We start from the raw sequence: 16,506 nt of genomic DNA, 5'->3' as shown, positions 1-16,506 counted from the left end.
GAAGTGAATGTGTTGATTGATCAGTGGAGTGTCTTCTAAAACATGAGGTATGGTGTTTTCCAGGAAGTTTGTGTACGCCTGCCCCGTAGGTAAGTCTGTTTACAAGTACATGGGGTCTAACTAATCGATCACCAATGATACCGGCCCACATGTTGAGGGAGAACCGCACCTGGTGATGAGATGGAACAGTTGCACGTGGGTTTTCATACGCCCATACATGCTGATTGTGGAAATTTGTTATGCCATCTCGTGTGAACTGTGCTTCATCTGTAAATAACACTAAGGCAGGAAAGTTCGGATTTACACCACACTGCTGCAAGAACCACTGACAGAACCTAACTCGTGCAGGGTAATCTGCTGGTGACAGGACCTGTACACGTTGCAAATGATAAGGATACAATTGATACTCTTTCAACGATCTCCAAACAGTCGTATGAGGAACATTGACTTGCAACGCTACCCTTCGTGTGCTGATAGAAGGAGTCATGTTCACAGCCTCCAGAATCTCCTCCTGTACTTCTGGAGTTGTAGATCTTGGTCGTCCCCTTCCCAAACCAGGAGAGTTAAATTTTCCATACTCGCACAGACGGTAATGGAGACGTACAAATGTCTTCCGATCTGGACATTGTCGCTGTGGTTACCTCTCCTGGTACAAACGACGAGCCAGCGCAGCATTGCCGTCCGCCTTACCGTACATGAAGTGTGTCTCTGCCAGCTCTTGATTTGAATACATGTCGCACAGTCTAACGCCTACACAACACTGAATGTAACCTTCGCCTCGGAATGAACTGTCAGAGTGCCCTTGACGGCAACGACCTGCGGAAAGAAAAACGTTCCGGTGAATTTCAATGTTGTGAAGGCCATAACTCGGAAATAAAGCATTTCCGGACACATGTTGTAATGAACTCTTTTGATTGTCTGAATGTGGGAAATACATACCTGAAATTATGCCCCGTATTTTTGAAACACCCTGTATATATACAGCAATAGTTTCATGATATGTTAACTGGTAGTTGCATATTAGTTATAGTTACAATCAGATATCCTACTGTAATTGGAACACATGTTCTGTAGTAATGAATTTCTTAAATAAATAAATAGGTGTGTAATTTGTGTTTGTATTCTCTTGTTTCAAATTTATCAAAATATATGTATGTATTTCACCTAAAATGAAACGAAAAAATATAAGTATATCTTGCGAAACTGAGTGTAAACCTATCGTAATATGCTGATTATTATGTATAACCACCAGTTATACACACATCTCAAAATAGATTAGTTTCACATGTCCAGCATTCCTGTAATTGTATGGCATTTTTTGTGAAGAGTCGAGTAGTGTCGTCCCATGTTGAATTTTAATACACTCTTAAGATTTTTCGAACAAATTTAACATTTCATATTTTTCCCACTAACACGAAAATATATTTCTCCTCCCTTTCATCCTTGAATGTACTACGTCCATTATTAGAAGACACTGTGAAACGGTCGAATACTCCGACGAATACAATGATAATGGCAGTCCGCCACTGCTCTTCGTTTACGCATAAACATTGTGTACAGGTGGGGATGGGTGAGGCGGAGCGCGCTCATTACGTACTGGCTTCGGTTCCGTTCAAGGGCTTACTCGCGAGTACGCTTTTGGAGACGTCTGCTCTACAGTTAAGTATTAAAAAGCGAGAAGGCACGTGGTTGTGACAGTATTATGGCTGAATTTCTGAAGAATTTAGGGCTGCGTACCCACGCCAAGGCACTGCAGCTCTTAATGACTGGTATCCTAAGTCCAGATGGTTGCGTATCTTCACTGATTGCTCTTTCAACGAGAGCAAGGAGTGTGCTGGAGCTGGAACCTACAGTAAAGCCTTTAGCATCTACACATCGTTAGGACAGTATTAGTTGACTTCGATGGCGAATTGGAGGCCATGAAACTTGCCTTACAGCAATTGCTTGGAAGACCAAATTCCCAGAGTCATGTTCTCAGTATCTGTGACTCTCAATCTGCCATTTTGGCAGTGGCATCTATCCCTCATCCTTAACATCAAAAGTTGCCGAGATCACAAAATCTCATGCCTCACTCAAAGCGTTAGAAGTCGTTGTCCACTTGTAGATACCTTCGCATGTTGGTAGTTCAGGGAATGATAATGCATAGTCCCTAACAAAAAAAAAGACAAATATTGTTACGGACGACCTCCCAACTTTCGTATCACAAATTGAAACGATTAGTTAACCACTCATTTAAGAATGAGATTCTCTCAAATCTTCAAATAAAGAGTGATGACAAGAAATGGGTTGGTCTTGTTGAAAAGTGAGAGATACTCCCTGATCTTCGCCGTAAAGAGACTCTAGCTGCCATAAGGATTGCCACAGGACACGACTGCCTGGCGGAATATTTATATAAACTGGGTATTTTACCTTCATCTTAGTGTGTCATTTGTAATGAGGAAAATTCTATTATGAATTGAGAACATTTAAATATTTGTAAAAAAAACTTGTAAAATTTAAATCCTCTATGGGGACATTGCACTGGTCCGCCAAAAACCATATGATGTTGAATCAATTCGGTTGAGCATTAAATACATATGTTATGCCCCAGTGCTAAAGAGCGCCCTGTAGCATGATTTCCTGTGGAGTATTAAATTTTAAACAGGAACAGTGTCAGCGGAATACACGGTCTTAAGATGCATAGCCAGCGTTATAGAGTCTTGTCGGGCGTGTGGTAAATCACTGCCTACAATGAAAGTATTCTTACGCCACAGATCATTCCTCGACTAATCGCATTGGTCCAATAGAACATAGCATGTATTTTAATTGGTTAAAATTATATCATGCATTGTTCGAACTGTTTTCTTGCGCGCAGTCTCATTATAAGGACCTATCACTATAATGCACTGAATCATATCAAATGTAAGAGATGTTTGATTAAGACGACATCTGTAACCACGTAAAATCAAAAGCGGTTTTAAGTTCATCTCACCTGGTGGATGGAGTGGTCGGTACCCCGGGTGGGAAACGGATAACGAAACATAAAAAGTGTTGGTGAGGAGATGCTGCAGTTAGTTGATACTGACAGAGGGTGTTAATCGGGTCTTTTTCGCAAAGAAGAGACGGTAGCGTGATGGCATCGGCGGCAGCAAACGAAATACATTGTAAGTAACTTTGTTTGTATATTTTGTAAATATATAATAGATCAAGTAGAGTTTACAATATTGCAATCATTTCAGACTAAGTTTAGTAATCATGTAGTTATCCTATAGGATCGTGAGAGCTCCAGCTCTTCCAGCAAAATAGTTTTCCATTGTTGAGTAAAATGGTGGTGTCAGAAATCCTGATGAAAAGGAGCAGAAGTCGAACGCAGTAGCCATCCGGCTAGCAAATGGTGCGACCTAAGTGATGGCCGCACAACACATACATACATACAAACATACATGCATGCATACATACATACATACATACATACATACATACATACATACATACATACAAAATTTAAGTTACGCAACTACACAATATACCGTTCAGACCGGCTACACCGCTACATTAATTAAATCACCCATTCCTCATTGACAAGCAATTATGCCCCAATTATACATTGGAAGCTACTGGTGTCTATATATAGGCTAACAACGCAGAAACCTTAATCGCAGCGGCATACCATTCATCATATAGACAGCTAAAGAAAGCAGATATTAATTCACTTATTTCTTTTCACACCGATTTCATAATATATGGCGACTTTAATGCCAAACATATAATGTGAAACTCTCCAAAAGAAAATTTTCTACTAGAACATTCCATAAACAATCAGGACTCTGTCACTGGACCGGAAGAACCTACAAGATATCCTTGGTCAACAAAACATCAATCTGATATACTCGATATCTGCATCATTAAGACAAAAGAATAGGTTACTCTGTGACACAAAAAGTACCTCAGCGTTTGACTCAGATCCTGTACCAGTACTATCGATATTCAAGATCCCAGCTACTAAATATAAAAAATCTACGACTACAAACAGAATATATGATTGGAATGAATACACCAAACTCTTCATGCATCGATAACAGTGAATCCTCAGTTTCTATAACCACCTGATATAGACGTTGCAGACGTTCACAGACACAATTATCACAGCCCCGAACTCCGTCACCACAACATCTCATTCGTCTCCTCAGAGGAAAATCCAAATAAATTAACTTTCCTACTTAAAGCCAAAACTGAGGCCAGGAAAAGTGGCAAAATACTCAAGATCCACAAGCGAAAAGGGCCTACTACCGGTATCAAAGAGCCATACGACGGAAACACAAACTTAAAAAAAAAAATAACTCTTTTGTAGATAAAGTTGAAACAATTCAACCAAGTACAAAACAATTCTGGAAAATCACAAAATATTTATTAGGGAAATCCACTCAAGTTAACAACACACCTTTAGAAAATGCAGAACATCAGATGGTGTGTGATCAATAACGCAAAGCAGAAACATTTGCAGATTCCCTTTACTGGTGATTCCAACCTTATCATGTCAGTTCTGATCCAACCTTCCATTAACAAATAATAGGTGAAGTAAACCTTTATCTTTAACAAACTCCTGTTGAACAAATACCTCGCCAAAAGAAGTCAAGGACACCGCTCCATAAAACTTCAGATTCTTATAGTATTTTCTCTTTAGTCTTAAATGATTGCTCAAAAGAGCATTAATACATTGAACCAAAATTTATAACGACTGTCTGAAATTTTTACACATTCCATCACAATGGAAAGAAGCAACTGTCATCACAATTGCTAAACTAGAAACAGACCCCACACATTCTAACAACTATAGAGCGATAAGTCTATTTGATATCCTTGGAATAGCTCTGGAACGCCTAGTACTAGCCCGCCTATATCCAATTCTAAAAGAGCCAGATAGAATTCAACAGGAACAATTCGGCTTTAAAACCAAGGACAGCACAAAAGATACGCTCCATATACTCATTCACTACATAAACAATGCATATCAACTTTTGGAATACAGAAAAGCAACATTCCTGGACATACAACAGGCATTCGGCACAGTGTGTCATGCCAGTCTTCTTTACAAGCTATAGAAAATTTCAATTCCTGACGCATATGTACATTTTATTGAAGACTACCTGAAAAACAGATCATTCAGAGAGCGACAAGGTAATTAGCAGGGAAAGGATTTATATGTAAATACATATTTACTTATAAAGCTAATATAATTTATATTTTGCATTATCTTTATGTTTCACAATGTGTAGGGTTGAAAAATCCTACTTTTATTTTCCATATTTTTCCATATTTTAGAGTTTAGTACATATTTTCGTTAATTTCCATATATTTTCCATATTTCATATAAAACAGTCCATATTATATTAGGTTTAACAATAAAACAAAACAAAATTCCATTAACTTTTAAAAATACATTTTAACAATAGAGATTTAAACACATGTTCAGTAATCCCTTTAACATCAGAGTTATTTGAAAATTAGCAGTCCTATCAACAATGGGAAAGTAAGTTACAAAACTGTATTAATTTAATTTAAAATTTTTAACAGACTTCAGTTGTGCAGCTCAACAGTTAAATGCCAGTCAGAGTACACATAGGTTCAGTTTTGTAAATCATACTATAAAGACGGTAAATATGCCAAAAGTATGTCATTCAGTCAATTTAAAATCAAAACTAACAAGTTACATTTCAGAATTTAAAGAAGATGGTTTATCAACTGACAATAAAATATTATTTTGTAATTTGTGTCAGTGTGCAGTATCATCTACACAAAAGTTCCTGGTGCAACAACACATTACAACTAGTAAACATCAGGCCAACAAACAACTAAATTCCAAGCAGAGACAATTGTTTTTAACACAACCAACAACATCGAATGTAAGATCTGAGTTTAACATCGACCTGTGCCGTTCTCTCATCTCTGCTGATATTCCTCTCTACAAACTAAAGAATAAGGTCTTCAGGGAATTCCTTGAAAAATATACTCAACATACAATCCCGGATGAGTCAACACTTAGGAAGACGTATGCTCCATCCATCTACGATGAGACAATACAGAAGATAAGAGATGAAATTAAAGATAGTTCAATTTGGGTTTCCATTGATGAGACTCCCGACAAAGAAGGTAGACTTGTTGGTAATGTAGTTATCGGTTTGTTAAGTGAACAATATTCTGAACGAATTCTTTTACATTGTGATGTTCTAGAAAAGTGCAATAACAAAACTATAGTTAAACTGTTCAACGAAGCTATGGGTATCCTGTGGCCAAAGGGTATTATGTACGATAATGTGTTATTCTTTATTAGCGATGCTGCCCCTTATATGGTCAAAGCTGGACAAGCATTATCTGTTGTATATCCTAAATTGACTCATTTTACTTGTGTGGCGCATGCATTTCATCTTGTGGCAGAAGTGGTCAGAGACAATTTCCCTAAAGTAGATTTGTTGATTTCATCAGTGAAAAAAGTATTTCTCAAAGCTCCCAGTAGAGTTAACGTGTTGAAAGAAATGTACCCTGAAATTCCATTGCCACCAAAGCCAATTTTAACTAGATGGGGTACATGGCTAGAAGCAGTTGAATATTATGCCGAACATATAGACTCTATTAACAATGTTCTCCTTGCATTGGACTCTGAAGATGCAGTCTCAATTGATACTGCGAAAACAGTTACCTGTGACATAAGTGTGAAGAATGACTTAGCTCACATTCAGCATACATTTTCATGCATCATAAAAACGCTCAAAAGTCTCCAAAATAGGCACCTTTCACTATCTGAAAGTTTTGAAATTATAAATAGTACTGTGGAACAACTGAATCGTGGTAGAGGTAAAGTTGCAGATGCAGTAAGAGCTAAGGTGGACACTGTACTTTCAAAAAACCCTGGATATGAAGAACTACAAAAGGTTGTTGCTGTGATGAGTGGTGAATCAACAGTGAAGATTAACTTGGACTTATCCCCAGCAGACATTGTGAAATTGAATTATGTACCAGTTACTTCTTGTGACGTCGAACGCTCTTTTAGTCAGTATAAATCTATCCTCAGAGACAATAGAAGAAGATTCACTTTTCAGCACTTGAAAGAAATGTTTGTAACCTATTGTTATGGTAACAGACAATAAAAATTGTGTTTTGTTGAAACTACATTGGAAGATAAGGTACGTCCATTATATTTTTTGTTTAGTTTGATTAAAATGTACCAATATTTAACGTACATAGTCATTTTTTTATAATTTTAAGTCCATATTTAATTCCATATTTTGGTAAAAATCCATATTTAATTCCATATTTTGGTAAAAATAACTACATATATATTTACATATTTCATATATTTTTAGTCCATATAAATCCGTTCCCTGGTAATTAGATTTCCAGTTCAAGACAAATTGAAGTAGGAGTTGCTCGAGGCTCTGTTCAGGAACTCCTCCTGTCCATTACTCAGGACAAGACGAGCGGAAAGAATGTGACCTTCTTGACTATCGCTGTTCATTGTTATAAACATCGCTCAGATAAGTATCCCAGTAGCCAGGTTATTACTCGTGCAGGAAACATGAGTAACAATGCGTATGGAAATTACAGATAAGTTGAACAGAAGGAGACCTAAATGTTTCCGCTTACTGCAGTACAAATATTGCACGTGTTGTCGTACGTTATCTGTTCACATCCCTTCCTCCTCAGTCCGCTCTCGTCTTCTCCTGAGTCACTGACAGTATATTAGTCCTTATTTACACTTGCTATTTGTCGCGCAACGTCAAGCGCTTTCTGTCGACTAAACGTAGCATCATCATTTACACTTTCCAGATTTCTCGTCTACAAGTCGAAGGAAGCTGTCGAGCAACGTCCTATATCAAGCGCTTTCTGTCGACTAAATGTAGTATCACCACAGTCTAATAGATACAGTCACGCAACTCATACGTATAAAATATGCCAACATTTGACAGCTGGCGCGACAGTAGCCCTCTAGCGGCAGGCAAGTTAAAAGTGTGCACACGACATATGATAACACATCAGAAAACGGGTTTTGCGTAATTTATTTTATATTCTTATGCTATACAATAAGTGTATATGGTTCTTACTAATTCTACCTTAGAATCCTGGAAGAATTTCACACGCAGTTAATCTACAAGTTTCAGAAGCTGGGAATAAACGTAATTCTTTCTGCTCCTTACAACTGAATCATGGCCCTGATCACGTATCATGGTTTGAAATAATATAATTGTTTGTACGTGGACGGTTAATTCAATTCATTCCTAAATATATTTATAAACCATTGGAACTCTATATTTCCTGTGAGAAGAGTCAAAATTGTAGGGCATATCTCGTAGGGTACATCGCGTGGTGAACTCCTCTCCCTATTTCCTGAGAAATTAACTATTTTCCATACCGCAAATTGGGGTAAACTCGGCCGCTGAGGTAAACTTAAAAATAAAAAAGGGGAAGATTTAAACCTTAATTTGACAGACATTGATTTATGAAGTTCATTATTTTTTCATGTTTTTATTATTATTTTGAGTCGCTATTAGTGCTGATATTATGGTTTAAAGTTGTTATGGGAAGTTTACCGCATTTTCCATTACATTTCCAGTTTTCACAAATAAGCTTAATTTTAACTTACCCTACCTATATAATGGCGGCCGGGCAGCTCAGTTGGTAGAGCAGCTGGCTACGGATTGGAAGGTCTGGGGTTCGATCCCAGGTGCTGACGGGATTTTTTCTTGTTGCCAAACATTCAGAACGGCCCCGAGGTTCACTCAGCCTCCTATAAAATTGGGTAAAAGGCGGTCAGAGCGCGGTGCCGACCATACCACCTCATTCTAGTGCCGAGGTCATGGAAAGCATGGGGCTCTACCTCCATGCCCCCCAAGTGCCTTCATGGCATGTTACGGGGTTACCTTTACCTTTTTTTACCTATATAATACGTAATTTACATGCACTTACTGTTATTATGACTAGGTGAGAACAAATGAATACACAACTTTGTTGAAAAAAATTGTAACTTCAATTAACTCAGAAAATGTATGCCTAATTTTATTTTCAGAGCAGAAGTGGTGTAAGTCAAAAATGGGTCATGAGGGTTAAAGTAAACATTCTGTAAAATACAGCGCAAAGTAGCAGTTAATATTGAATTTATTTAAACTATTAGTAGTCAGTGAATAGCACGAAGGATATATTAATTGCTACTTTGTGCTGTATTTTACAGAATTTTTACTTTAAACCTCATTACCTAATTCTGCTCTGAACGGCACAAATAATCACTGGTAATGTAAAATCAACACCAATAACAATCATGCAAGTTATTACAGAAAGATTGCTTTTTATATTAAATTTAAAAAGGCCCTTTTTATTTCTTGAGAACTTAACACGTCTGCCACACGTATCTACACCAACACATCAGAAATTTATCGACACAGTCTGGATTTATTCAAGAAGTGAATATTTTGCATAAGGATTATAATACGCCATGAATTCTTGAAAAAATTAACTTGAATGCAATATAATATTCAACTTTTGAAAAATATAAAGAAAAAAACACGAATACAAAAATTATGGAATTACTTGCATTAAAAACTGTAGATACATTATCCAAAATCGGAATGGTTACACATTTACACATGATCTCTGCAAAACAATAATATACTGTAACAGGTATTTACTTTGTTTTTATTTAAACTCTCCTTCCTGGCATATAAATAGGTAACTGATAACTAATAAATGTTTTATAGAACACAATACGTAGGCTACGTACAGCGTGGATTATAGGTTATGACTGAGTTATGATTTTCTCTTGGTCTTTAGGGAATCTGAAGAACAACAAATTCGGAGATTTAAACTTGTTGTTACTGCAATTTTCGTCATTGCACACATTGCCTTTATTCCGACGCATGATTAAAACGTTATTATAACATCTCGCATACCTTTAAAGCATGTGCTGGCTGTATCAACCCTATGACCAGTGCCTTGCCTGCCGCTTGGGCGCTAGTGTCGCGAATGTTGGCAAAAAAAGTGTTGAAGTTGCGCGACTGTAAGTATTAGACTGTGGTATCACCGTTCATTCTTGGCAAATTTCTCTTCTGCTATTCGAGGCTAGTTGTCGAGTATATATATATATATATATATATATATATATATATATATATATATATATTGTCTGTACTCATTCCACTAGTTTTAGACTTTTCAATTTCATTGTTTGTCTTGTATATTGACTCCTAACCTGTGCGTGTGTCTATATATATATATATATATATATATATATATATATATATATATATATATATATATATATAGACTCTTTTTAGACTTTTCAATTTCATTTTTTTCTCTAGCATATTGACTCCTGATGTTCCTTGTTTTTGTTTTGATGTAGGACGGAATAGCATTGGCACAATGAGACTCCAAATTTTAACGAATAAATTCCAGCGCATTTTCCCTCCAAGTCCAATTGTGATAGTCCTCACTTTTGATGTCATATAATCATGGACGTTGCTCGTAAAGCTCGATTAATTTCATTACTTGGTTTCTGTTCCACTCAGACATGATATTACAAAGGGCGCGGAAAAAGAGAAACAGCTCATTAAAAGTTGTCTGCTACTGCCTTTTCCGAACCATGTTCGGGTCCTGTCGCAGATTTCGGCTGGCCCACCTAAAGGAAATGTCGCATAGAAATAGAGACAGCTTCTACTCAGCATATATCGAAATCCGTACTGCGTATGCGCCCGCGCTATAAGTCGAATGACATTGAGCTAGTGTATATAGGGACTTACCCGACATTACACTGGCATCCAAGATGGCGGCCGTAGGAGGGCTTTCGTAGATTGCAATGAGTTAAAATAAATACGGCATAGATGAGATTATTTTATCAAAATTCTCAATGAAACAATAAATAATAAAGTTCCTTACCCACATAAATGAACATAGTACATTCAGTAACATAAAAATATGACTACATATATACCAATAATAAAAGAAAACAACTGATTAAAAGCTCCATGTAATTATATTAGGCCTAAGCCTATATGTTTTTATATGTGAATATTGGCAATTGCCCAATTAACTCTTGTAAAAATCCAGATTTGTGAGGAAATAGAGGGCAGTAATACAATACTGAATAGCTGCTACTTCAGGATTAAGGAAATATTACCTGGATTATACAAATAGATTTCATTAGCAACTGGAAATTATAAAATATGGAGTCCTGTCTTCCTAGTCATTAAACTTTGTCTTTGCATTCACTGACATTGGTGAAAATTAAAAACTCGCTATTCACTACGTACAGTTTAACACTGTGCCCACTGATGTTGATTTAACGTAAGCGTTCAGTACATCGTATCGCACTCCTCGTACGAATTGCACGTAAAATATATTTTAAGTGCAGTGCGTTCACCGTAACGGCTCCACCTCATTGTCTCATCGGATTCCCCTATCAGCTGTTTAAAACATGACGTCGTACGATATTGACATTGCTGAAAACAGATGAGTTGAGATTAGGTCTATTAATTGTGATTATTAGCGAATAAGAATTTGTAATTGCTTCATGCGTCTTAATTGAAGAGGAAGAAACGAAAGAAATATTGGTTACATAATATATATGTAACAAATGACTTGATTACTGTAATAGGAACACCTCAAATTATATAATTCTTCGCAATTTTCTACAAGCGAAATAAATTTTCCATCTGCCATTTTGGCGCGACACTGAACATGGCATAGTTTAATAGTAACAGTTACCAATAAAAATTGATTTATTAAAGGAGGTCAACGTCATGATCGCACGTATCGGAAAAGTTGCTCATCCGAGAAACGTGGACGGATTTGCCGAGAGGCGATGCTTGCGATACGATGTAGTGAACGCGGTTACATAACAATTACAGCAAAGATGGTATTTTTCCGATCCGTGCGATTCGTCCGATAAGTGCGATACGATGTAGTGAACGCTTACCTTTGAGGTTAGGTATATTAATTATGACTGTTAGCGAATAAGAATTTGTAATTGCTTCAAGCGTCTTAATTGAAGAAAAAGAAACGAAAGAAATATTGGTTACATAATGTGTATATATATATATATATATATGTGTGTGTGTGTGTGTGTGTGTGTGTGTGTGTGTGTGTGTGTGTGTGTGTGTGTGTGTGTGTGTGTGTGTGTGTAAGAAATTACTTGATTACTGTAATGAGAACGCCTCAAAGTATATAATTCTTCCCAATTTTCTACAAGCGAAATAAATTTCCCGTCTGCCATTTTGGCGCGACACTGTACATGGCATGGTATAATAGTAACAGTTGAGCAATTAAAATTGACCTATTAAAGAATGCCATGATCGCACGCATCGGAAAAGTGGCTCATCCGAGGAACGTGGATGGATTTGCCGAGAGGCGATACGTGCGATACGATGTAGTGAACCGGTTACATAAGAATTACAGAAAAGATTGTCTTTTTCCTATTCGTCCGATGAGTGCTATACGATGTAGTGAACACTTACCTTTGAGGTTAGATCTATTAATTATGACTGTTAGCGAATAAGAATTTGTAATTGCTTCATGCGTCTTAATTGAAGAGGAAGAAACACAATATATATGTAAGAAATGGCTTGATTACTGTAATGGGAACGCCTCAAATTATATAATTCTTCGCAATTTTCTACAAGCGAAATAAGTTTTCCGTCTGCCATTTTGGCGCGACACTGAACATGGCACAACATAATAGTCACAGTTGACCAATTGAAATTGATGTATTAAAGAAGGCCATGATCGCACACCAAAGATAATCTTTTTTCGTTCCGTGCGATTCGTACGGTGAGTGCGATACGATGTAGTGAACGCTTACCTTAATAGTGGACGCTCTTTCAATTTTCTTCAAACATGGCGGCGCAATGGCCACTCTATAATCTCTTTCTGCGTGTACAATACGAATCTAACCTAGGTTAAAAATCATTATAAATAAGTACAGTCCACACAAGTGTATTCAGTTATGCAAAGTTATTTCAGTAATTTTATTTGAAAATCTGTTTGTGCAGTTATACGCAACACATGTAGGCAAAGACGTTTTATAGTTTAATCTAGACTCACTACGAGCGCTGTTCCTCGACCAAAAATTAAACACTTTCGCGCATCTCCATCTTGAGGGTGAGTGTCATATGACTACATATGTTTACATCACGATTCCGCCTAATTTGAAATAACATAGAAAGTTATTCAGTATTATTGAATGTGTTAGGAGTAAGTTCATATTAATTTAATCAATAGTGTGTGTATATAGTGTTTATATAGTTTAAATGAATCGTTATCTTGTGATATACGTGAAATCACAGTGTAGGCCTACTAGAAGTAGTAGTAGTATTTTTAGTAGTAGGATTTATTTATTTAACTTGGTAGAGATAAGCCCGTCAGGCCTTCTCTGCCCCTCTACTGTGCTACATATGAGGCCTATACAAATAGTGTTTATGTAGTATTTTAATCATATTTCTTTGTTATAAGTGAAACCATCGTGTGCTCTTGTGCTGCATACAACTGTACAAATAGTGTTCTTTTATCATTTATTTTCATCGTACTCCTATATAAATTCCGTAAGTGGAATCATGGCGCATAGTTGTGCCGCATACAACTGTACGAATCGACGTAAGAAGGATTCGGAAATTTCTTTTCATAAGTAAGTTAGTTACATAGATTGTATTAGGATATTGTAAAATGACTGAGAACATTAGTACATATTATTGTGTTAATAGAAGAGAATGTTTTATAGGAGTAAGCGCAAACTTTTTTTTCAGGTTTCCATTGCAAAAGCCTGAGCTTCTCAGTAAATGGTTATCTGCTGTTAAACGCGATAAATTTATACCATCAATTCACCACCAGTATTGCTTTGCACAAGAAGATAATTAGACAGCATTTCTCTAAATCAGTTTTATTTATGAATCAATAAGCGAGTGCAAAATAAATCTGGTTAAGTATTTTCATACTATCTATATATATAGCCTAGTTACAATATTTTGACATTCTTGCACATATTCGATTTAATAATAACAGTTGATGCATTTCCTTGTTTATTGAAATATTTATTATTAGGCCTAAGCAAAATGGACAAAGTGTGCAAGATTATGTTAATGTCCTAACTCGATTAATTAAATATTTCAGGAACTCCATCGGTACAGATTTGATGAATTGTGTAAATATGAATAGGCCTAATCACGAAGACAAGAATTTTTAATTGACTGTTTTAGCATAAGGTACGGCTTGTTTATGGCGACCATCGTCGGACGCACATCGCCGGCGATTATAAACGCTGGCGATGATCGCCGAGAAGTGGTTTCTTTATTGACGCACATCGCTGTAGATTCTCATTTGTTTATTCCTTCATCTACTACATATGTTCAAGTAAATTAATGTAGGCCACGGACATAACCTAAAAATTATAATGAATAAATCCAAGATAATGAAGTTGCTATTTATTCTAGAAGAGGGATATGACGATATCAAAATCTCGCATGCGTATTATAAAAGTAACAAGCTACGGACTAATGAAATATTCAGGAATAGGTTTACAGAATTCTGTTTTAACACATTGATAATGAGACATCTTTATAAAAACGCTACAAAATTTAAGGAATATTTCAGACTCTCACCTGACCAGTTTGATTATGTTTTGAGTTTAATTGAAAATGACAATGTTAAATTAGCTACAAATTTTGTCAAGACCCCCGTAACTCCAGTTGAAAGATTGGCAGTAACTCAGGTTATGAACTGATTATTATTATTATTATTATTATTATTATTATTATTATACTGTATTACATTACATGGTGTATTCCAAACAATAATAAAAAAAATGGCTAAACTAGCGCTGAGGTAGTTCCCTTCGTAATCCGCTTGTACACTTTACATGTACGAACATGTGATAGGTTAGGTTTGGTTCGTTTGGGCTCTTATTATTCCTTGTATATACGATCAACTACATCTCTACAAAAAAAAAAAAAAAACGCTATATTTCAGAATACCGCGTAAGTACTTACGTAAGCCTAGTCACAGAAAACTTACAGAAGAGAGAATTTCCCCCTTACCCAACACTAAACGAAATTCTCTGGGGCTCGGGCGTGATAAAAATGTAATCTGTAATGTAAGGGTTTATTGTTTAATTTGTTTATTAATTCACAAGCTCATTTTAAAAAGAGCATTATGTTGTGACACATATTCAATAATAATTTCGTCTTCAGACCGCGAAAAATTACAAAACGTCTTGATTTGTTTTGCAGCCAAAACGTACAGACGTGGTTAACGTGTACAGATTAGATGTTCGATATTACAACATGACCTTGTCTAAATATCGAATATTGAACACGAATGCGGCGATGTGCGTCCTGAATTTGCTTCAGAAGCAACCTCCAGCGATCTGCGTCGCGTCCAACGAACTGCGCTGGAGATCTTCGCTGTAAAGAAACCGTGCCCATTCATTTCAACTGCTAGCAACTCCGGCGACATTCGCTGGCCTTGTGCGCCCGACGATAATCGCCGTAAACAAACCGTATACAGGTTATAGAACAACTAGAAGCTTCAGTGACGTCACTACAGAAGAACTCACACACAGCAGAATTGTTTGTTGCACCACAGTCTAATAGATACAGTCACGAAACTCATACGTATAAAATATGCCAACATTTGACAGCTGGCGCGATAGTAGCCCTCTAGCGGCAGGCAAGTTAAAAGTGTGCACACGACTTATGATAACACATCAGAAAACAGGTTTTGCGTAGTTTATTTTATATTTTTATGCTATACAATAAGTGTATATGGTTCTTATTAATTCTACTTTAGAATCCTGGAAGAATTTCACACGCAGCTAATCTACAAGTTTCAGAAGCTGGGAATAAAAGTAATTCTTTCTGCTCCTTACAACTGAATCATGGCTCTGATCACGTATCATGGTTTGAAATAATATAATTGTTCGTGCGTGGTCGGTTAATTCATTCATTCCTAAATATATTTTTGAATCATTGGAACTTTGTATTTCCTGTGAGAAGAGTAAAAATTAGTAGCTTCAGAATTGTAGGGCATATCTCGTAGGGTACATCGCGTGGTGAACTCCTCTCCTTATTTCCTGAGAAATTAACGATTTTTCATACCGCAAATTGGGGTAAACTTGAAAATAAAGAAAAGGGGAGGATTTAAACATTAATATGAAGTTCATTATTTTTCCATTTCTTAAGAACCTGTATTTCCTTTATTATTTTGAGTCACAAATAGCGCTGATGTTATGGTTTAAATTTTTATGGCAAGTTTACCGCATTTTACATTACATTTCCAGTTTTCACACATAATGCCTAAGTTTAACTTATCCTACCTATATAATACGTAATTTACATGCACTTAATGTTAATATGACGTAGGTGAGAACAAATAAATGAACACACAATTTTGTTAAAAAAAATTGTAACTTCAATTAACTCAGAAAATGTGGGCCTAATTTTATTTTCAGAGCAGAAGTGATGTAAGTCAAAAATGGGTAATTAGGGGTTAAAG

At 36.3% G+C, this 16,506-nt stretch overlaps 1 protein-coding gene across 2 annotated transcripts in view; it reads left to right on the top strand.

The window, feature by feature from the left end:
- The first annotated feature begins 12,843 nt into the window (after positions 1-12,843).
- Positions 12,844-16,506, top strand: part of LOC138713596 (adenosine deaminase-like) — a 106,603-nt gene continuing 102,940 nt past the window's right edge. For both annotated transcript variants that reach the window (XM_069845795.1, XM_069845804.1), the window contains exon 1: positions 12,844-13,122. The gene's annotated coding sequence lies outside the window, so the exon portion shown is untranslated. The remainder of the gene's footprint in view (positions 13,123-16,506) is intronic.

Source organism: Periplaneta americana, chromosome 14, assembly GCF_040183065.1.
Source record: "Periplaneta americana isolate PAMFEO1 chromosome 14, P.americana_PAMFEO1_priV1, whole genome shotgun sequence".
Lineage (NCBI taxonomy): Eukaryota > Metazoa > Arthropoda > Insecta > Blattodea > Blattidae > Periplaneta > Periplaneta americana.
Note: the sequence above shows the minus strand (reverse complement) of the source record. Positions and strands in the feature narration are given on the sequence as shown.